This window comes from Microtus pennsylvanicus, chromosome 3 (genome assembly GCF_037038515.1).
Source record: "Microtus pennsylvanicus isolate mMicPen1 chromosome 3, mMicPen1.hap1, whole genome shotgun sequence".
NCBI classification, from domain to species: Eukaryota; Metazoa; Chordata; class Mammalia; order Rodentia; family Cricetidae; genus Microtus; species Microtus pennsylvanicus.
In genome coordinates, this window is record NC_134581.1 from 36,496,443 (window position 1) to 36,519,413 (window position 22,971).

The following is a 22,971-nucleotide window of genomic DNA, read 5'->3' on the forward strand; positions in this document are numbered from 1 at the left end:
GCAGGAACATGTCTTCCATGTGGTTTCACATGGTTTCTGGTGACAGTATAGATCTTAAACAGGGCTCTTGGCTGCATTAGGGCCATAGATGCACACAAGAACCTCCAATGCCACTGGGGTCATGGACATCAGCATGACTTCAGGCCGCAGTATAGACCACAGACATCTGTCTGGCCTTCAGTGGGAAAAGGAGCCATTGACATCAACACAGACCCAGCCAAATTAAGCCCTTGGACCCAGACATGGTTCTAAATGGCATCATGGGTCTGCATATCCCTTGGCCTCCACCTGCAGCATAGACCAAGGGTATCAGTGTGGCTTTTGATAATAGTACAGGTCACAGATGTCAACACAGACCCTGCTACAGTAAAACCACTCTGGTAAAACCACAGATTCAAACATGACCCTCTGTGGCAGCGCAAACCCTAACATCGCCATGGCCTTAGGCCACACAGACCACTCAGAATAGTATGGTTCCTAGTAACAACACATCTCACAAACATCACCATGATTTCAGAAAACAGTGCAGGCCAGGAACCTCCACTTGGCCTTCAGTGTTAACACAGATGTTGCACGAGTTCCAATATATCTTAATAATAAAAGTCTAAAGTTGGATATAGGGAAAATGCTAAGAGAACAGAGAGATGAAGGAGCAAGAGCACAACCACTTTACCTCTCAACTCTTCAGCCGAAAAAAGATTGAGTTCCTGTCTCCTCCTGCCTTATCATTTTATCTCTCTACCTAGACATATTACTTCCTGTCTGTCTGTACAGAACTCCAGACTTCTATGATTAGCTAGTGACTAGCTCTACCCTCTGATCTTCAGGCAAGCTTTATTTATACAAACAAGCAATTATCACACACAGGTCATGGGCATCAATTCAGCACTAGGCTATAACAGGATCTTGGACCCAGATAAGACCCTTGGTGGCAGCCTGTACATGGACATCACCATGGTTGCAGCCTGGGCCCAGATATCACCATGGTCTCAGGTGATAGCACAGGCCACCCACATCAGTATGGTTCCAAGAGGCAACAGAGACCATGAACATCTGAGTATAGTTAGATGATAACAAGGGCCTAGGAAATCAATTGGATCCTGGCCACATCGGGGTCACTCATCCATATTTAACCCTCAGTAACATCATGAACCAGAATGGTCCTTAGAGGAGGTCACATCTAGAAAGTAGACTATTCCTTATCCAGGTACTCCATTATTGCCCAGAGTTGTAGTGATGAGGCAAGCGGGCTGTGTACCACCACCCGGCTAGCTTTACCTGAAATAATTACACAGAAATTGTATTCATTTAAACACTGCCTGGCCCATTATATCTAGCCTCTTCTTGGCTAACTTTCACATCTTGCTTTAATCCATATATAGTAATCTGTGTATCACCACGGGGTCGTGGCTTACCGGGAAGTTTCTAACCTACGTCCATCTCAGGTCGGAGAGCCATGGCATCTGCCTGACTCTGCTTTCTTTCTCCCAGCATTCTGTTTGGTCTACTCCACCTAACTAAGCTCTTTTCCTATCAAAAGGCCAAGGCAGTTTCTTTATTTGACCAATGAAAATAACACATAGACAGAAGGCCCTCCTACTCCACAGAGTTAGGGTGCTCCTGTGGCTGGCAGTTTATTCTAGGGCTGGGTCTGCATCTATTTAAGCTCTGGGTTGTTGCACACCATCCTGTCCACCCTACTGGACAAGGACATGATCCCCCATTGACTTCAGTCCTCTCTCATGTCTGTTACCACTGTCATGTCACAAGTTCCACCTCTCTCCATAGCACACACTGTTTTGCTCCTCCATCACTCCAATCTCTGCATCACCTGTTCTCCCAAGAGGCACTTTTGCTTGTCTAGCTTCTGTGAAAATGTATAAAGAGTAAGGGATAGAGGACTAAAAAACTTCCTACAATGGATCAATTTAGTTAGAAAAGAGATTTTAGTTAAAAATTCAAATTCATAGTTTTGATTTAGTTTTACCATAAATGGATTTATCAGCACAATAATTGTAAAACTCCTAAGGATTACCAGAAATTTTGTGAAAGCAAAAACACATTCTAAAAGTTCCTAACCTGTTCTGAGGCACTTCAACTATCAATGTAAACCTTCTGAAAATATTTAATTTCACTTGTATTAATTAATCTTTGTGGGTGCTGTCAAGTTAACTTGCCAGTCATGGAATCATCCACACTGATATATATGCTATGATGATGTCGTTCAAAAGTATCTGGTGTAAGAGTGCTTCCCCTCCTCCCCTGGGAACCAAGGACCTAACAGCTACACTCACACGTACTCAGATCCTGAACAATTACCCATATACATATGCTTTGGTTCGGTCCCCTGGGAAATGGGGTCAAAATGACCTCTTACTTCATCTGATCTGGCAACAGCTCTCCAATCAATTGTTGGTAATAGCCCTTCCAAATAAGCCAATCAGAATAGTCAAAGAACAACCCCCCCTTGCTTCTGTGGCCCCTTTAAATGTAGACTGTACCCGCTATTTGGGGTCCCTTAGCTTCCCGAATGCTGGGGGACCCTGTCATGACAGAATTAACAAAATCCTCATGCTTTTGCATTGGCTGTGGTGTGTGAGATGGTCTCTGGGGGCGACTCCTTCTTGGTGTTTGGACGCTAGAGTCCAACACTGGTATTATGGTGAAAGAGGGTTTGTCTTAGGCATCTCATACTGCATGACAGTGATCCTGTTAATTTTGACTCAGAACTTCAGTGGGACAAGAAAGCTACCACCCAATTGTGAATAAGACAGGCAGCTATTCAGCCTTAGAAAGGAGAAGTAACTACTTTAATTAATCAAGGTACGTTTGAAATGTAGAAAGCATGTTTACTTTTGACAATACAAAGTAGATTATGGAATTTGTAACAAGATTTATTTGGATAATAGGTTCTCAAAGCAAAAGAGTTCTATAATATTCTTTAATTCCATCTGTGGTGATTAATCTTGGTTTTCAAATTGATTGGACCTGGAATCAATCAGAGATATGCCATTGAGAGGGTTTTAAAAGAGCATTTTAATGGAAAGATTAAAGAAGGCCCAGACCCTACCACCAGTGACTAGTGCTTCCCTGCACTAACATGGACATAGGCAGGTCTAAAGGAAACAAAGCCTTCTTTCTCTCTTTCCTGGTACAATCATCTACTTAGTTGCAGCTGCTCATTCCTTCACTGACACTAGAACTTCAGCCTTTCAATGAAGACTTAAGGCAAGAAATTTCTTAGGAGTACTTTAGGCCTCAGGTCTAAACTGATATTGCTGTGTCATTCAGCCTTGAGGACTAAGCATATACTCAGTCCTCCACTTCTTAATGGTGAGGCTGCCATTATTGGAGTACTTAGTCCATACTATACAACAGATTAACTGAATAAATATTATTTTCAATATATATTTACTTTTTTGGTTAGTTCTTCTAGAGAACCTTGACAAATACACTACCCAAGGTACCGTTCTTTTTATTTCATAAAAGACAAGATCATTACTTGTCATAAAAGAAGGAATTTAAATGGAGTCACAATATTATGGGAAAGATAATTGGGATTAGACATCATAATGCCACCAAGTAAAGCTTCCAAAACTAAGAATGGATTATATCTTATCACGTTGTTGGCCAAAGGTCCCTTAGACCCCTCACAATTTCATAGGCCACTGACAAATCTATTGGTTACTATCCATAACCTGATGGCAAAACCTTCTTGCTAAAGGCACTTTATGTCATCAGGTATTGCCAAATCAACCTGGAGTCTGACTAGAAACTTCACCTCTATGCCTAGTGTTTATGATGCTGTAAGGTGTGCTATGTACTACTGTAGGAGAAAATAATCATTAATGTGTCACAGCTACTAAGCCTGTAATCCACAATGATGATCTGCCTAAAAGATTTACTGGTATAATAGTGGCACAAATGTTATGGAAGAAACCCAGTCACTTTTTCATTGGATTTGAGACCTACTCCATGAGGTGGAATATTAAGATTAATATATATGATGATTACACAAAAAATTAATCAAGATTTTCCCCTTAATTCACTAAATAATGTTTGTACTCCTAAAAGAATGTATTGTAGTATGAATTTCTATCATAGTAGTACCTTGCCTAATACTCTTCTAAGATGTTTAAATATGCAAGTGGCATGAAATACCCATTATAGAACTACCAAGAAACCCACCATTGTCTTTTGTTTCAAAACAAAACAACAAAAACAAAGCAAAACTCTTTTCAAGATACTGCAGCATTACTGCTGTCCCACCTTTGTTTCTGAGACAGTTGGGGAGCCCTTCTCCAATGATGATTCAAGATGTTTGAAGGAATATAGCCAAGATTATCCCTCTCCTTGTCTTTCAAAATATTCCAATCACATATCCAATCTTTTCCAAATAGATGCTGGACAAATCCATTTTGACCTAGAATCAGATCAATCAGACCAAATTCTAGATTTGTCTACTCTGGCTAAGGTCAAACTACTGGCAAATACATTTTTCAAAATTTCATTTTGTTGGGAATTGAATCCAATTTTTTCCACCTGAAGAAAAGCCAATAACAAAAGCTGATGATTGTAAAAGTGATGACTGTAAAAGGGCCACAGTCATATTTAGCTTGGAAACAAAATGAAAATACTAAGAAGTTGGACCACAACAGATTTTTTTTACCAGTTTAGATTAAAGTAACAGCTTAAAAGATAAAAGTTTTTCCTATCTATTCAGATGTTTAAGATAGCAGTTGTGCTAATAGAAAGGTTAGGATTTCTGTGGAAGAGATTGGTACATGATTCTTTCATAAGTAGTTGCTCAAGCAGAGGGTTTGTGTAAAATGAGAAATTCTTATTTTATAGACATTTTTCTGTTTTGATATTTCTTCAAAAATTAATTTCAAAATAACTTGTTGTTTATTCGTGTCAAAGTTTAACAAAAAGATTAAACTCTCTTCAGTTTGGTAGTGTTTTGACTCTTTGTCCACAGAGAATGAGCTAACGACAGAAGTAACTAGGACAAGAGGTGTCATGTCATATGACTGGGCTCAGTATGATGGCAAATAAGATTAGTGTAGTTTACAGCAAAAGAAAGAAATCAGAAGACCTGGGGGTATCATGTGACTCTCATAAAATCTGATGTGATAAAGCATGGACCACATGGTGGTCAGATCCCAGCAGAAAACAGATGATACATCCAGATCAAGTTATTTGGAAGGGTTTTCTTTCCAAATGGATGGTTTATTGTATGTGGGTCTAGGAAAAACCCAAAGGATGTTGGACCACTATCATATTATAGGAGGACATGTGAGGGAGAAACATTTATGGACCTTGAAAGAGTTATAGAGTGGAAGCCCTAGAGAGGAGCAGTGAGGGTTTTACAGTTAGCTCATAGAGACTTGCAGACAGGGGCCAAGCGATGCAATTCCATGACTGAATTTACATTATGTCAATATAGTGTCCTCCTGAGATGTCAGCACATTGGAAGAGACATTAAAGTGGGAGCAAGATTGTTGAGATGATTAGATGACCAGCCCCTAACCATCAACAACAATCTGAGACCAAAATAACCCTTTATAATTTTAAAATAATAGTTTTTGCTAGTATCCCTTTTTTGCTTATAATTCTTTGTTTTTGTTTTTCAACTTGAATATCCATCATAATCTGGAGATTTCTGTATTGCTAACTGGCTTCTAGAGAAACATTTCCTCATCTTAGAAAAATAATTGGTGTTGGACACATGAAAATTATTTTTTGCTTGTGAATTGCATGTATATGTATGTATTAACCAGCTTCAAACACACATCACAATATGTATAAGTGTTTCTTGCAAGAAAGCTTTTCGCATAAAGGCTTTTTTGAATTGTAATTCAAGTATTAACAAACTGGCCTAGTTTAGCGACCCTTGTAAATAGAGTACATATTGCCTATTCATATTCTGAGTTATCAAATGACATATTTCAAAATCTCAGACTCAGGGTTTGTTATTATCAGCATGTAGGTGGTATTATGTAATTTTCATTTCTTTATTACATGAAATATTAAAACCAGACTGTACCGATGTTAGGATGATTGATATCTTATCATAAATTGAGATAAAAAGCCTTTAGGTCTAGGACCAAAATATGTTTCTCAAAATAACAACCACTAATTTTTATTAATTATCCATCCTTGGTTAAGTACTTTGAGGCTACCATAGGATGAAAGAGCTTTAACATTAACTTTCTCTTTACCGAATATTATAGCACTGTTTACTAGAACTCACTAGGATAGACTCAATTCTATATGACACTTTTTATCAAGGCTTTGATTAAAGTACAAATTTACATCTTACCAATATTCATATGGCTCAAGAGTTATATATCAGAAGGTTTCTTGTCTCTCACTGTCAATTTCCAGGTTTCTTTGTGCCACTACTAGCAATTCAAATCTGATCAATAGTGACTTCGCTCTTAGTCCCTGATTCCTTATTGTACAGAAAGCTATGGAGTTTAGTTCACTATCATGATACAATGAAATCATCTATTAACCAGTTGGTGTGTTGCTTTCTGGGTGATAGTGTCTGGTTCCTGATGTATAATGGCCTCTTTGTGTCAACCAATCATGACAAACAGGATTTAGGGTAGGGAAGAAGAAATATTGAAAATTTTGGAGAAAATATTCAAAAATTATTCAGTACAGAGCTTTACGGTGATCATCACTGGTCAGGTTAGAGAAGCAGAATGTGGTCTCCTGTGGCACACCATGTCACTCACTTGCCAGAGAAACTTACCATTTCTTTTTTAATCAGGAAAGAGGAAGAACTGTTACAAGTGAAAGCGGAGTTTTAAACCATGCCATTGCAGCTGCTAATAGTGGCTTCAATGCTCTGCCACGTTTAACTGCCTCAGTTGCAGATGTCTCTCAACACTCATGAGGCTGGTCATCAGAACCTGGAATGTCTATAAACATTCCTGTCTGTTGAAAGCCAAATCCAGAGTGAAGGTGGCCTCCACCTCCTGTGTGCATTCCAAATACCTTACGATTGCTCCTAATTGGTGCACTCCTTTTCCTACTAAAATCTTAGCTGCAAAAACATCTGAGACATAAAAGTTTAAGCTTTCTACATATTGGGACATTAGGGTGGCGTATTTGTAGAGGTGGAGATAAGGGCTAAGTGACAACCAGGCCTGTCAGGATGCTAAATTCTAAACAACATCCTTCATAACATAAGTGGTAGCCCTAACACTGAATTTGCCAGGATGACTCGGAATATCAATTAGAGAAAATCTAGAGTCAACTGTAGAACTTCAAGTGTCAAAATTTAAAATATAGTAACAAATAGAGTATATGCTAGAGTAAACATCAAGATGGTAGGGTGTGTTTGAAACTCATCACTAAGAGGTAGAACTGGTACTTAAAAGCCTTCAAACATTTGAGTAGGCAGGTATAAACTCTTTTCTTGCATTTATTTTATAGTAAAATACAGATCAATATGGATAATTAAAACTCATGTAAGTTTCAATAGAGTTTTTCATTAAAAATTTCATGCAATGGTCATTTTAAAACTAAAGTTCTGTGATCATGGGTTGATCTAAATATTTGAATATAGACCAAGGATCTCTCAATATTGTTTGGAAGGTTTGAAGTTAAAATAAAATTTTAAAAAAAACCTTGTCATTATCATTTTTATCACTAATTCTGTAGGTAGGGTAAATGATAGGAAAGATTTCATCTCTTCTGCTTTTATTTATTTATCAACAGTTTATTTCTAATTTGTGAAGGCTTGTCAGCACACAAGCACTCCAAGACTAAGAAAGAACACAGAATGGTAGTCTGGGCACTTGAGAACTGAAATGAATTCTAACAGGAAAAAAATACAAAGTATATTAATAATTTGAGAAATAATGATCCAACATTCAAATATTTTATGGGCAGGAGAAACCTGGACTACCAGATTGCCAAAAGAGACAGAGATGAAACCAGAGAGCAAATGGTTTTGCCATGTGTGTGTCAATAAATTAATACTGATGCAACCTTGGACTGTGGAGGAAGAATCCTCACGGAAAGGGTGGGGACAGTTTCACAACTTCGGCACTCAATAGTCGTCTCTGAGAAAATGGATTTTAGCAACAAATGACAAAAACGTGGAGACACATACAGAAGCTATGAAAAATAAAACATGATTAGGAGACCTGATTATGAATATAGAAAAATAAGAGAATTTGTGTACCAAATATATACTAAAATCTATAGACAAATGCCACAAATAAGAATGTCTAAAATGAAATTTAGTTCACAGCATGGCATGGTTGGTCAGGCCTATAAACTCAGCACTTGGGAAGCAGAGGCATGAAGAGGAATTGGAGATTATCCGTGGAAGTTCAAAACCAGCCTGGGTTCTGTGGGAACCTGCCTCAAAAACTTAAAAAAGAAGATAAAGAACAAAAAAAATGAAAATTTTCTTCATAAAACTAATTATTCTAGGAAATTGCAGTAAAATTTGTGTATAAAAAGTCTTTTCTTTTAAAATTCATGGTTTTCTCAGCAACTGAGAAATAATTTTCCTCCTTTAGAGAAGAGATTGGAAGGTACCGATTCTCACACATAATAATTGCCTGAATCAGTGACAAACTACAGATCTCATAAATTCTAGGGTACATTATTCGCTAATGGAAGAAAGTAGCATAAATGAAAATGATATCCTGGCACCAAGAATGAAAAACAGAATGAAAGTCACAACAAACAGTTCGAAGACACAGAAAAGGTATGACTTAGATTAGTGGCTCAAATTCGACTCTCTGGTGATATAGAAACAGGGATTTTTTCTCCTTGAAAATTAAGAATTCTTTCCACAAGTACACATGTTTTGTTTTTCCTCCTATGAACTGTTTAACCCATATAAAACTTGTACATCTTGTTCCTAATTAGGAAGGGCACATGTTATATTTTGAACACAGGCTCCCTGTTCACTATTGTGTGCCCCTGAAAGTAATTACCTTTAACACTTAGCCTCAGGCTGTGTCTCTTCTTCATAGTAAAGAATTAGAAAACCAGGGAGTGTTCAAATGAGCCGCCCATGTGTTCTCTCATACAGCACTTGCCTGTGTAGACATGACTGGCAGGCCCAAAAGAAGGAGAAGCTGGGGTCAATTAGTCAGAGTAGACCAGCTGGGTGCTGTGACTTTGGGAGGTGACATTTGCTCTCTGGGGAAAGCAGAAGAAGGCTGTACTGAGCTAGTGCATAGCAAATTTCATATGGCTTTGAGACATGGGCATACCACCTGGCATGTGTAGTTACTCTTTTATGTATATATGTTTGTTGGGATTAATATTTTCAAGTTTCTGAAGTTGTGATTGCCTTTATTCCATGATGAATAAAATTCAGGCATAGTGAGGTTAAAACTTAAAACAAACATAATGTTTAAATTTGTGTCCTTCACCATAGATTAAACTCTGTTGATTGCATTGTTTTCATAAAGGTAAAAAGAGTAGGCAGCCTAGTCACTTTATTTTTGCAAACAGAAAGAAGTTTCTTAAAGTTTAAAATGTGAAACAGGAATTCGTGTTCTCTCCTGACACTGGTCCATTTCTTTAGAACCCCATTGTATGACAGAGGATGTGTTCATTTGGTTTATAAGGGATTGAGTAGTGGGAATTTTCCCACTGAATGCCTCAGAGAAAATGTAAAGTAAGTGGTAGTTAGCTGCTGTCCTCCTTCTTTGAAGATGTGCCTAGGACAGAGAATTGGGAAGGACCATCATGTTCTCTTGCAAAAGTGCACTCACCATTAATCTATGAATCCCCTTTGATAGTGTCAATGGAGAAGATTATTTTATGAATAAGACAATCAACATATCAATATAAATACATATATACTTTTAAATGATTGTTCCAAATTATGCTAAGAAAGGTAGCATTAGTAGTTCACAGCATTCTTGCTGGAATTTATTATGTCACTGTTATTTCAAATCTTAAACAAGAAGTTTCAAATTATTTAACTTGCTTAGCCCAAAATTATGGTCAGAAAAATGGTCTTTTCAAAAATTTTACATATTCCTGATTCTAGTGTAAATTTTACAAAAAATGAGGAACTGTGGATCTGACAACAGGTTTGTACCAACATTCAAGGCCAATTGGGCAACATTTCTTTTTTATTTTCTTAATTGGGAGTATTTTCTATGGAAATAAAAACTTTGATATAGTCTGTCCCCATTATCTCTTGTTTTAGTTTATACCACATCCCCATTATCATCATTCCCTTTCAATTCACTGAATCCTCTCCTCTTTTTGTAAACCCATGGAGTGCATCTAATACCACTAGTGTATGCACAGATACAGGCTTATGATGTGAGATTTCACTCTGTATGCTGTGAATACCATTGGTGAATAAAGAAGCTGCATTGGCCTGTTGATTGGGCAGAGTAGAACTAGGTGGGGAAAACTAAACTAAATGCTGGGAGAAAGAAGGCAGAGTTGAGGAGAAACCATGTAACCCTGCTGGAGACAGATGCCAGAACTTTATTTGGTAAGCCACAGTCTCATGGTGATACAGATTAATGGAGATGGGTTAATTTAAGATATGAGTTAGTCAGAGATTCGCTTAAGCTATTGGCCAAACAGTATTGCAAATAATATGGTTTTAGTGTGATTATTTCGGGGCTGAGCAGCCAGGAGCAAACAAGAGGCGTCCCTACAACAAATTGGCACTCCAACATGGTCAACTATATCAACATAAAACCTGAGAAAGCTTGGAAAGGAACTCTACACACACATAAACAAACACACACAACCCCAACATTTAGCCACATTTTTTCCAGCTAGTGGCACTCTGCAGCTCTCTTAAGAGAGGTTTTCCTGATTCAGCAGTAGCAGAAAAAAATGTAGTTTTGAAACAGCAGCTTCCCAGACTGTGCTGGCATTATGAACACTGAGAAGGTCCAATTATGGAACATTTAAATGGGGTTTGTGAGCAGACTGCTATAACTTGTTTAATGATAACATAGATGCTCTGTGTGCCTGAAAATGAAGCTGTGAGCATGGCTCCTGCTAAGCAGATCTCTGGCCCACCATATTGGACTGGGCAGAGCCAAAAGACAAAGCAGACTTAGTTGCTGCTTAGCATTTTAAGAGGCCATCCTGGTCAGAAAAGGATTACACATATGCAATAAGGACAGATTCAGACATAAAAGACTTCTAAATGAGACACAATGTGTTTTAAAAATATGTGTAGGCTTGGGAGAGAGAAGAAAAAGAGTAAAGAGACAATAAATGTAATATAAAAAGAGTACAGACAGTCATAGATTGAAGGAGTAAGGATAATAAAATAAATATTAAACTTACAGAAAAAGTAATAGAGTAAGAAAAATAAGCCATGTAGAGATAGAATATACACAAAGAGTCTGGATTATGTATAATATTGTGTTTTCTTTGAAGTTTTTGACTGAGAAGAAACTAAGTACAGAGAGACATTTCATTGTACAGGCTGCTAAGCTAAATCATATATATATATATATCTTTTTAAAAAATTTATTGATTTTTATTGAGCTCTACATTTTTCTCTGCTCCCCTTGTTGCCTCTCCCCTTCCCTTCGACCCTCCCCCAAGGTCCCCATGCATCCAATTTACTCAGGAGATGTTGTCTTTTTCTACTTACCATGTAGATTAGATCTATATAAGTCTATGTTGGTGCCCTCATTGTTGTTTAAGTTCTCTGGAATTGTGATATGTAGGCTGGTTTTCTTTGCTTTATGTTTAAAAACCACTTATGAGTGAATACATGTGATAATTGTCTTTCTGTGTGTGGGTTACCTCACTCAAAATGATGTTTTCTAGCCCCATTAATTTTCCTGCAAAATTCAAGATGTTGTTAGTTTTTCTGCTGTGTAGTACTCCATTGTGTATATGTAACACGTTTTCCTTATCCATTCTTTGGTTGAGGGGCTTTTAGGTTGTTTCCAAGTTCTGGCTATGAGAAATAATGCTGCTATGAATATAGTTGAGCACATGTCCTTGTGGCATGATTGAGCATCCTTTGGATATATACCCAAAAGTGGTATTACTAGGTCTTGAGGGAGGTTATTTTCTAATTTTTGGAGAAATTGTCACACTGACATTCAAAGGAGCTGTACTAGCTTACATTCCCACCAGCAATGCAGAAGTGTTCCCTTTACCCCACAACCTCTCCAGCATAAGTTGTCATCAGTGTTTTTGATCTTAGCCATTCTTAACAGGTGTAAAATGGAATCTCAGAATTATTTTGATTTGCATTTCTCTGATGACTAAGTATGCTGAACATTTACTTAAGTGTCTTTAAGCCCTTTTAGGTTCCTTTCATTGAATATATGTCTGTATACATCTGTATAAATAATGTTTAAGTTTTCCACAATGAACAATAAATTTTCCTGCAAATAATCTTTGAAGTTTTCAGGAAAAAGATGGGACCCCACACAAATCCACCTGGTTGATATGACCCTATGATGCTGATAATGCTACTATAAGACCTTTTTTGGGTATCAAAGCTCAAGTTGGTTCTGACTTGGTTAGCTGAAATGGTGCACTTTTTTTTTTTTACAATGTTCTGGCCAGAACTCCAAATAGAAAGCCCAGAAAAACCCTACCAAATACTCAGAGACTATTTGTAATTATACCAGTCAGTAATCTTGGAACTTAACCATCATTTTACTTTCACAGGGTCCCATAGAAAGAACATTGCCCCCATGGTAGCTGGAAGTAATTCTAGAAGACAACATCCCCTCTCCCAACAAAGTTTGTTCTCAGAGTTAGGGACATCACTTAGGGGTTGTTTATAATTGTTATAGGGTTGGGGGTTGGAAGGGATTATGTAGGATCAGGGATCTCTTTGAAAAAAAAGAGGGAAATTGGATGGGATAATAGATTAGTGTGAGCTTACTTACACTAGTAATAGTAGTGAATAATAGAGTGAATACTTGTGAGCTGTTATTTATAGGCAATTTACATTGGTATAGATTCTTGCATATTGATACAATATTGAATATGTTCCTATTTTTGTCTACAATATTTGTTTACCTAGGCAAAGTTATTTTTTCATATTGTATGCATGCATGTTTCTACCTCTGCTTAAAATATTTTTGTATATTGATACAATTTTAGGATGTATTTGTCATATTGCAATGTACATTTCTACCTCTGATAAAGATGCTTGTACATTGTTTACATTTTGAGGTCATTGTCTTCATTTGTTGCATATTTGTTTATTGTATAATCTTCTAATATGAAGTATTTAAGTTATATAGTTATCTATATTTGTCATACTTTTACTTAGACTAATCAGATTCCTTAGATGCATAGAGATTGTAGTCTGCATAGATAGGTAATCTTCAACCACTTCAAAGAGCTGTAGAATATGGCATTTAAATAACTTAGGGTTCTGTTGATATGAGAAAGGATTTCTTCTGGCAGCACTAATCCATTCCTGAGAGAATGTTGAGCACCAAAGATACTCCACTTGGACTTGTTTTCTTCTTGGAAAAACTGGCCTTTGGGCAAGGAACTGACAATGCCTCAACCACTGACAAATTACATGATATCCAGAAACGGATAAGCAGGACACAAGGAAACAGACTTTCAAATCTTGCCCAGAAAGGGTAAGACAGTTTTGAAATTTTTTCCTGCCTTTGATAATGATCTGTCAGTTACACTAGGCCTTAGCCAAAGTTGGTTGCTTCAATGTTGCAAATGAGACTTTGGGTGATTGCCCAGGTATCCGGTTGTCTCTGTCATTTCTTGCACATTTTGGAAGTTTTTTGTTACTCTTACTGCTTACTCAAGTAATATTATTTCCCTTGTTGGATCTTCAATGGGGTTGAAGACTAGATAGCTGTAGTTACTTTCTTCTTATGACTTGGCCAAGTTATTTATTATATAAGACTTAAACTCATTAGGATAGGATAATTATTGAAATATTTATCACATTTCTTGCTTGATATATTTGGTCTTATTGTATATATATTTGTATTAGGCTTAGAAACTTCTTATTTAAACAAATGGGTGAGGTGCTGTAGGAATTCCTACAGCCAGTAGACTTTAAAAGGGTGTGGCCTCATACTATTTGTATCAATGTAAAGCATGCATCTAGCCTCTTTTTGGCTGCAGGATTTGGTTGTTCTCCATTCCAGCAGAGGATTGTGATTTTTGAGTCTACCCCTAAATAAATAACCCTCTATTATTCTCATTTCTGAGCTAGTGTGGTGTCGATTGCCTCGGCAGGCTACTTAGTCTAGGGTTAGTAGCCCGCCTGGCAGTTCAGTTATTCCAGGGTCACGGAGAGGCACTACCTGGAAGATAATGGGCTAAGAAAGAGGAAGAAGGCTATGCAAGGTTTGTCAAAGCCTCCGTTTATTAGGGACGAGATACAACCTTTTATAGGGTAAGGAGTTGGGGGGATGGGGCACAGGGTTCTGGGCTCTTGCCGCGTGGTTCACGTTGGTCACATGGTCCTCGTTGGTCACGTAGGCAGGAGGTTATCTTCGGTCAAGTCACAGTAGGCCTGGAAGTCACAACTAGGAGATGACACACCTAGTTCTCGAGATAGTTTGGAATGCGGGGTGGGTTCCGCTAACAGATAGCTCTCATTAACAACCAATTTGGGTGTGGGGTAGGCTCTGTCAATAGAACCATTCTTAACACAATTAGGGGTGTGGGGTTCTCTGCAGACTCCCCAGGGTGATGGTTCCTGTAATGATTTTAGGAGGAAATTGGCTCCTGACAGATCCCCCTTTCTTTTATAAAGACAGGCAGCTATTAAGTGAAGGGCATCAGGTCAGAGTCCAACCAAGGTGTCAGATCTAAAAGAGAAGGGACTGGGACAAGGAAAGACCCTCCTCTCGAATGGTGAAGCAATTTACCTCTCCTGGGAACAGAGGGGTGCCTTATGATTCTTAGGTCTAGTGGGGACCAGGTCTTTATCCCCCTTACCCGTCTTAGGATTCCCAGTATCCTGTCTTAGGTTGGGGGATTTCCTGCCACAAGTCACCCGTCCTTAGAGCTCCTCAAATGAAAGGTATCTAGCGAGATTTAAAGTAAACAGATCACAGGGCACCCTGTCTTGGGCTATGTGGAGGGCATTCCTCGTGCCTGGCACCATGCCATTGTTGAGCCGGCCAGTACAGCCTCTGTATGGTGTGCTGTTCAGGCGAGGGTCCACACTAACTCCCGTCATTGGGCCCCTGCGTCTATCACTAATGAAAAGGCTGTGAGGAGCTCCTCAAACAAAATATAATGATATAATTTTGGGCACCAATAACTCCATCTTCCAGACAAGAAGAAAGGGCATTTTCCAAACCCAGTATTCACCTTTTTATCTGGCCTTAGGTATCCTCCTTCCTAAATGCCTACTCCACAATAAGATTATGAGTGCTGCCTGCCAATAATTAGGGCAGTGTAAAAGGGATCTAAATCTAAATTTTTTAACATATGCATTAAATCCAAACATTTTACAGCGTGTGTCAGACTTTTCCCAACATCTATAAGCAGTTATAAGTATCAGGTCAATTGTAGTAAGGGCACAATGACATACACTGTTGTCATCAAATACCACCAGTTCCAGTCTCTGAGCAACGGTGACAGGAACCCTAATCTTTCCCCTTCTTAAGTGAAGAGAGGTTAATATTTTAATTAAAATGAGTTTTTTGTCCCAAAGATTAAAACTGTCTGATGTTTAGTCTGCATCAGAAGCAGCTTTTAGGGCAGGTGGGATTCCTGAGTGAGGTGAGCTGGATTTAGCTATCTGAAGCACATCCTGGCACTTATCTCAGGCAGGTCTCTCTGGACTCTCTAGGGACAGAATTGACACCCTGCAGAGTGGGGTAGCAGGTTGTGTTATCAGGCACTCCTCTCCTTGGGGGCAGGAAAGGCCGGACCAAGGACCTCTCCCCAGTCTCCTCTGGAACTCCTCTGTGGGATGTCAGCAGCCACGACAGCATCAGATCCAGCTTTTATTTTCTTTCTGTGAAAAAAGCATAAACATATCCTCGACCCCAAATATATATAGGTCGGGTTTTTTCATAATGCATTGCAAGGGCTTTTCCACCTTGCCTTAGCAAAGGTTAGCTTGGTGTTATCAAGCCAGATCCGTTTGCGTTAGGATCTGCTTGCAACCTTTTATGAGTTGCTTTCAAGGAGCCTTGTTACGCTCCACAATTTCTTTTTTATTAGCCATATATGCAGCTCTTCCATTGGAAAAGCCATTTGTAAAATTTAGCATAAAATCCTTTAAGGGATTTTTTTTTGCTATAACATTAGCAAAATACAGTTGTGTGAATTGTAGCAATGATCTGGGAAAAGATTATTGTTTTTGTCTTTGAATTGAGCAAAGACAATTGTCCAGGAATCAATTTTAAAATTATCAATGAATCTATTGTTTAGTATAAGAAACATTGATCATAGTCAATATTTTATTAAACCATTTTTTAGCTTTTATCCTGCCCTTTTGTATCAGGCAGGCTGTTTTAAATTAAGAGTTTAATATCTTAACTAGCAAAACTGAGAAGGTTTAGCCATAAACAGCATTTTTTTATAAAACTGTTGTAGAATAAGTTTTACATTTAATATACACATTTGTCATAGGTGAATTATAATTAATATACTGTATTTGTTGATTATTGTATACTTTACCTGTTTGAGTACCTGTTAGGCAGCTTTAAGCTTTCTATTGGAAACTGTTTTTTGTATGAATTTTACCTAGCGGCTCAAGGTCTTTCATAAGAATATTATAACTAGGGCTTTAACCATTGGACATCCAACCAAAAGTTTGTAAGCTATCCTACTAAGTTTTAAGTCTGCCTTGCAGATAGGAAAATGGAAAAAGGAAGTATTTTTTAACTAATAATGCTGGCCTCATTAGACACCAACATGTAGAAAAATGAAAATAAATCTATATCCATCTCCATATACAAAACTTTTTAAGTTTAAATGAGCCAAAGGCCTCAGCATATAAAAATTATGTGGAACCTTACAGAGAAAAATTTTTGAAGCACACTTTGCCACATCTCAAACACAGCCTTAGTGGCATAAACATTTGGAGAAACCATAAATCTCCTGAACTGAGAAACTTTTGTATAACAAGGCTATATAGTGGGAAAAGATCTTTACTTATCATAAATCCATTCCAAAAATATATGAAGAACTCAGGAAATTAGTTATTAAAAATTTTAATCCCAAAAAATATTTGTTATAGACCTAAACTGAAGACTCTCAGACGAACTTAAAAATGACTGAGAGACACTCAAAAAACTTTCAAACATAACATCCTTTAGCCATCAGAGAAATGTAAATCAAAACTCTGAGATTTTATCTTATCCTTGTAAAAATGACCAAGATTAAAAATTATTATTAACAATTTATGCTTAAGAAAATGTGGGTAAAGAAAAAGGCTTTATTGCTGGAAGTGCAAACTGACAGTCACCTTTGGATCACACATCATATTGAAAAACCTGGATGAACCCAGACTCTCCCAGCAGGAAGAAAAGAATCAAAAATCCAGGGCTAGCCCTAGGAACCAGCTGAAGACAAAGCCTTGACCTGGAAAAACAGGTTTTCCAGCGGCAATTATCACAGTACTGTTTTAGGAACTAGGGGATCACAACCTTGGGAGTGGTCCCGATGCAGGAGAGCTGTCCTCCTGCAACCACCACAGGATTTTTGGAATTTATGACCCTCCCGGACCACTGGGGTGTGGCCCCTTTCCTCAAAAAATTCTTTCTCCTGGTCATTGGGGGTCCAACTCCTCCCCCACCAACCAAGGCCACGTGTGCGACCTCAGCAAGGATGGTCTCTGGCAAGCTATGGGGCAGCTGCGCCATCCCAAGACCTGAGTGAGAGTCTCCCCAGCACTGAGGGACCCTCATTTTGTCTATTTTTTAAAATTAGGCAAATATCTACCTCAAAACTTAGCAATACCCCTTTTGGGCCTAAATACAAAGATGTTTGACCAAACCACAAGGACACGTGCTCAGCCATGCCCATAGCAGAACCATTTTATCATAGCCTAGAATCTGAAAATAACCCAGATGTACCTCTTTTACATCTAGGATAAATGAGACATCATCCTTTTAAATATCCATGAATACCACAAAATATCTTGGAGTAACTCCAAGCAAGCAGGACAGAAGTTTTGGGTCCTGTCATCTCTGCCTATGAAGGCGGAAATGTTTTTTATTTTTAACCATTATCACTTGTTAGAGTATAACTCTGGCCCTTGATAAATTTAATTAAGAGGCTTGAGGCCTGAGTCTCAGCATTCCACCTTGAAGCCACACCTGGCAGCAGGAAAGGACCTCAAGCTGAAACAATACAACTCCCACCCAAGAGTGGGCCGTACAAATGGAAAAACTTGTATAATAACTTTAAATCTTGAAAGATCCCCTACTTTCTTGCGAAAGCAGAAGAAACACAGGAAAAATGACAATTTCACTGAAAGCAGTTTAGAGATTCAGTGTAAATGTCCATTAAAAATTATAGCAACATTCCTCACAGAACTCACAGATTTAATGTAAATGTTCATTAAAATTATAGCAAAACTTTTCACAGAACTCAAAAGAACAATATAGAACTCAAAAGAACAAGCTCCAACCTTATACAAAAGAAATAAAAACTCAGGATAGCCTAAACAATTCTAAAGATCCTCTGAATATATCACAATCTTTGATTTTAAAACTTTCCTACAGAAACACAGTGCTGAAATTAATCTACCTTAGATATAGACTTATACACCTACAAACTAAAGATTTTTGACCAAGAAGCAAGATTTTTAAAATGGAAAAGAAGCATATTTACTGTCCTAAATGAAGCTGCAACTTTTTGAGTCTAGATTCCTGTATAGCAAACCTGCCTGTCAGCTTTCGCTCCATATGGCAGGGGGTTAAAGACATAGGCTCTCTAGCCCTAGCAGCCAGCCTGCTTGGCAGGCGTAGCTGTGTGGATTGTACCCTAACTTCTCGCATCTTGAGGGACTCCCTTTTGAGTCCGCAAGCAAACACATAAAGCAAACATATGAATCTCTGTTTTTGACTCTTACTCCTCTCTCCCTGAGTGATTGATTAAATTCCTGTATGAATTTCTCTTCCCTTGAAAGTCCCATATCTTTTTGGACGATGGTGAGCTTGCGCCTACCTTGTCCTGCAGATCTGTCCGAGTCCTACAGCCGCAGAACCTTCTCTTTTCTTCTTGTTGTCCCGGGACTGCGCGTTGTCGTCCGATAGTTGACCGTGCTCCGAGTCGCTGGTTCGGGCGCCACTGTCGATTGCCTCGGCAGGCTACTTAGTCTAGGGTTAGTAGCCCGCCTGGCAGTTCAGTTATTCCAGGGTCACGGAGAGGCACTACCTGGAAGATAATGGGCTAAGAAAGAGGAAGAAGGCTATGCAAGGTTTGTCAAAGCCTCCGTTTATTAGGGACGAGATACAACCTTTTATAGGGTAAGGAGTTGGGGGGATGGGGCACAGGGTTCTGGGCTCTTGCCGCGTGGTTCACGTTGGTCACATGGTCCTCGTTGGTCACGTAGGCAGGAGGTTATCTTCGGTCAGGTCACTTTAGGCCTGGAAGTTAACACACCTAGCTCCCTAGATAGTTTGGAATGCGGGGTGGGTTCCGCTAACAGATAGCTCTCATTAACAACCAATTTGGGTGTGGGGTAGGCTCTGTCAATAGAACCATTCTTAACACAATTAGGGGTGTGGGGTTCTCTGCAGACTCCCCAGGGTGATGGTTCCTGTAATGATTTTAGGAGGAAATTGGCTCCTGACAGTGTGGGATATTTTTTAAGTGTCCTTCTTCAGTACTGGGATTCGCGGTGTAATCCACCACTGCCTGTCTCTGTTTCTCTATTAGACTGGATCAATCTCATGCAGCCAAGGGTGACCTTGAATGCATAAAGATCCATCTGTCTCTGCCTCACCAGTGCTGCTAGGATTAAAGGTCTGTACCACCACTGCCTGGCCTCTATGGCTAACTAGTGGCTAGCTCTGTACTCTGATCTTCAGGCAAGCTTTATTTTTTGAATAAGAAACAAAATATCACACCTAATATTCTCCTTTATCATGCTGGAATTTTGTCTATCTTGACCTTGTGCAGGAATTATACATGCATTCATGATTGCTCTGAGTTCTTATATGCAATTGCTTTGCTGTACTCAGAAAACAGTTTCACTGAAGTCATACACTTCATCTGGATCTTAAAATTATTCTTTCTCTGTTCTATGGTGATCTCTGAGTCTTGGGAGAAGATAATATGAAGGAGGTCTCATTGAAGACTGAGCACTCTGAAATCTCCTACACCCTGCGCACAGACCAGTTGTAGATCAGTGTTGTGTAATTGCCATCTGATGAGGCAATTGCACAATTATATCTACTGGTATAACAATAAACGTGTAGGAATTTGTTTAATACTATGTCAATTTAGCGGAATAATAATAGGTTCTTCCTAGGACTCATGACATACCTGACTGAATACATGGTGACAGGCATAAGTTCTGTCTAGCGAAGCAGGCCTTAAATCTAGTGAGATTCTCTCTTCCATCTCTGCAATCTGAGAGCAGGGAAAGAGATATCTTGATTAAGGGAGTCATTATGGGGCCAGGAAGAAAACTGGCACTAGAGAAATTACCAGGAATACACAAAGATGACCTTAGCTTAGACCCTAAACAATAGTAGAGAGGGAGGCTGAATTGATCTTGCCCCGTGGTCAGATTGATGACTATCTTAAATGTCATCATAGAACCTTCATCCAGGAAGTGATGGCAGCAGAGGTATCCACAATGGAGCTCTGGGCTGAGCTCCCAAAGTCCAGTGGAGGACTCAGAATACGAGCAAAGAGGTTAAGACTATGATGGGGATATCCATTGAAATAGTTTACCTGAGCTAATGGGAGCTCACCAACTCTGGCCTGACAGTGAGGGAACCAGCATAGGACCAAACTAGACCCTCTGAATGTAGGTGACAGCTGTATGACTGGGCAGACTGTGGAGTCACTGACAGTGAGACTGGGATTTATCCTTATTGCTTGTTCTCACTTTTGGGAACCCATTCTCGTTGGAAGGATACCTTGCTCAGCCTAGATACAGTGGGGGATGGCCTTGGACCTACCTGAAAGCAATGTGCTAGACTTTGTTGACTCCTCTTGGGAAGCCTTACCCTCTCCGAGGAGTGGATGGAGAAGGAATAGTGGGAAGGAGGAGGGAGCAGGAGGAGAGGAGGGAACGGTAACTGGATTTGGCATGTAAAATGAGAAAAGGTAGTTTTTGAAAAAAGAAAAAAAGAAAAAAAATTCTTGTGAGAATGTGGTTGTTTATTTCCATAAGTTTCATGCCACTGTTGTACCGGTGAGCATGTCCTGGCACTGCCAGGCATTATTGTATCTTACAGTGTTCACAGCAGGGTAGCACTGATAATTACTTTTCTCTCTGGTGTTACAGATGCAGAACTCTTTCCTGTACTGTGAAAACTAGACTATAGAGGAAGCTTTCGGGTCATTCCCAGCTTGATTTCTCCATGTTCTGATTCAAGTAAGTGATGTCTTCAGTGGTAAAGTTTTACTGTTAAATTCTGGAGAGTAACCAAGAGCAGTAGCAATAGCTGGTGAGGTTTGGTGGTATATGGAGTTCTACTGACCACTCTAGTAGAGGTTACCTAACCCTACTTTGAACTCTTGAGTTGATAGCCTGTGGTGTCTGGGAGAGGCATTGTTCTTCTGTTCTAGGATAATTCTATTTAAACTCTTGAAATATAGGTGTGTATACTTTAGGAAGGTTCTATATCAGTGAATCCATTTGGCTTTTTCACAAGTTTTATTGTTGGTTATCCATATGCACATTACTTCCTCTATCTAACCCTTCCGTCCCCTACCCACTTAACACTTTTTACTCCATTTTCTCCATGTCACCTCCATAATATCTGTACTATATTCCTCTATCTTAAAGACCCCCTTCCAAGGCCCCTTACTGTTTTCCTTATGTCTATAAGTACTCCAATCACACAGATCCAGTGATGCAAAGATAGCATCCACACATGGGAGAGAACCTGCCCTATGTGTCTTTATGGGTCTGGATTATCTCATTTGGAATGTTTATTTCCAGTTCCATCCAGCAGCCTGAAAATTTTATAATTTTATTTTTCTTGACAGCTAAGTAATATTTTATTTTGTAAATGCACATCTTCATTATCCATGCATCTATTGATGGACATCTTGGCTGTTTTCATTTCCTTGTTGCTATGAGTAGAATGGCAAGGAATAGGCATGTATCACTGTAAGAAAGAGTTCTTTAGATATAAAGCCAAAGAGCGAATGTTGGAATCTACAGATAGATTTCTAGTTCTTTAATCCTCCACACTGATTTCTTGAGTGACTGTACCAGTTGGCACCTCAGTCACCTGGGGATAAGTGTTCTCTTTCCCCACATCCATGTCAGCATTTGTTTTCATTTTATATATTAACCTTTCTGACTGTGGTAACATAAGATCTCAGAGTAGTTTGATTTACAGTTCCCAAATAAATGCCTAAGGATGTTGGAAAGAAAAATAAACAACAACAACAAAAACAACCAACCAACCAACCAAAAACAAAAAAAACCCCCAAACCAAAAAACATTTCTGGACTATTTGCTTTTCTTTTTGTAAAAACTTTATGATTTGGTTCCATGTTCCAGTTTTTAAATTTGTAGTTTCATAGGTATTTAATTTTTGAGTTCTTGTATATTCCATAAATTAATCCTCTGTCAGATGAATAGCTAGTAAACATGATTTCCCATTCTGTAGGCTGTTTTTTCATTGGATTTATAGTGTCTCTTATATAGGGAAACTTGTTAGTTCCATGAAGTCCAATTTGTCAATTATTGACCTTGATGTCTCTGCTATTGGGGTCCTATTCAGAAAGACATTCCCTGTGTTTATATTTTGGACTGTATCCCCTAATTTCTCATATAATAAACTCAAGGGAACAGGTGTTATGTGGAGGTACTTGGTCCATTTCGAG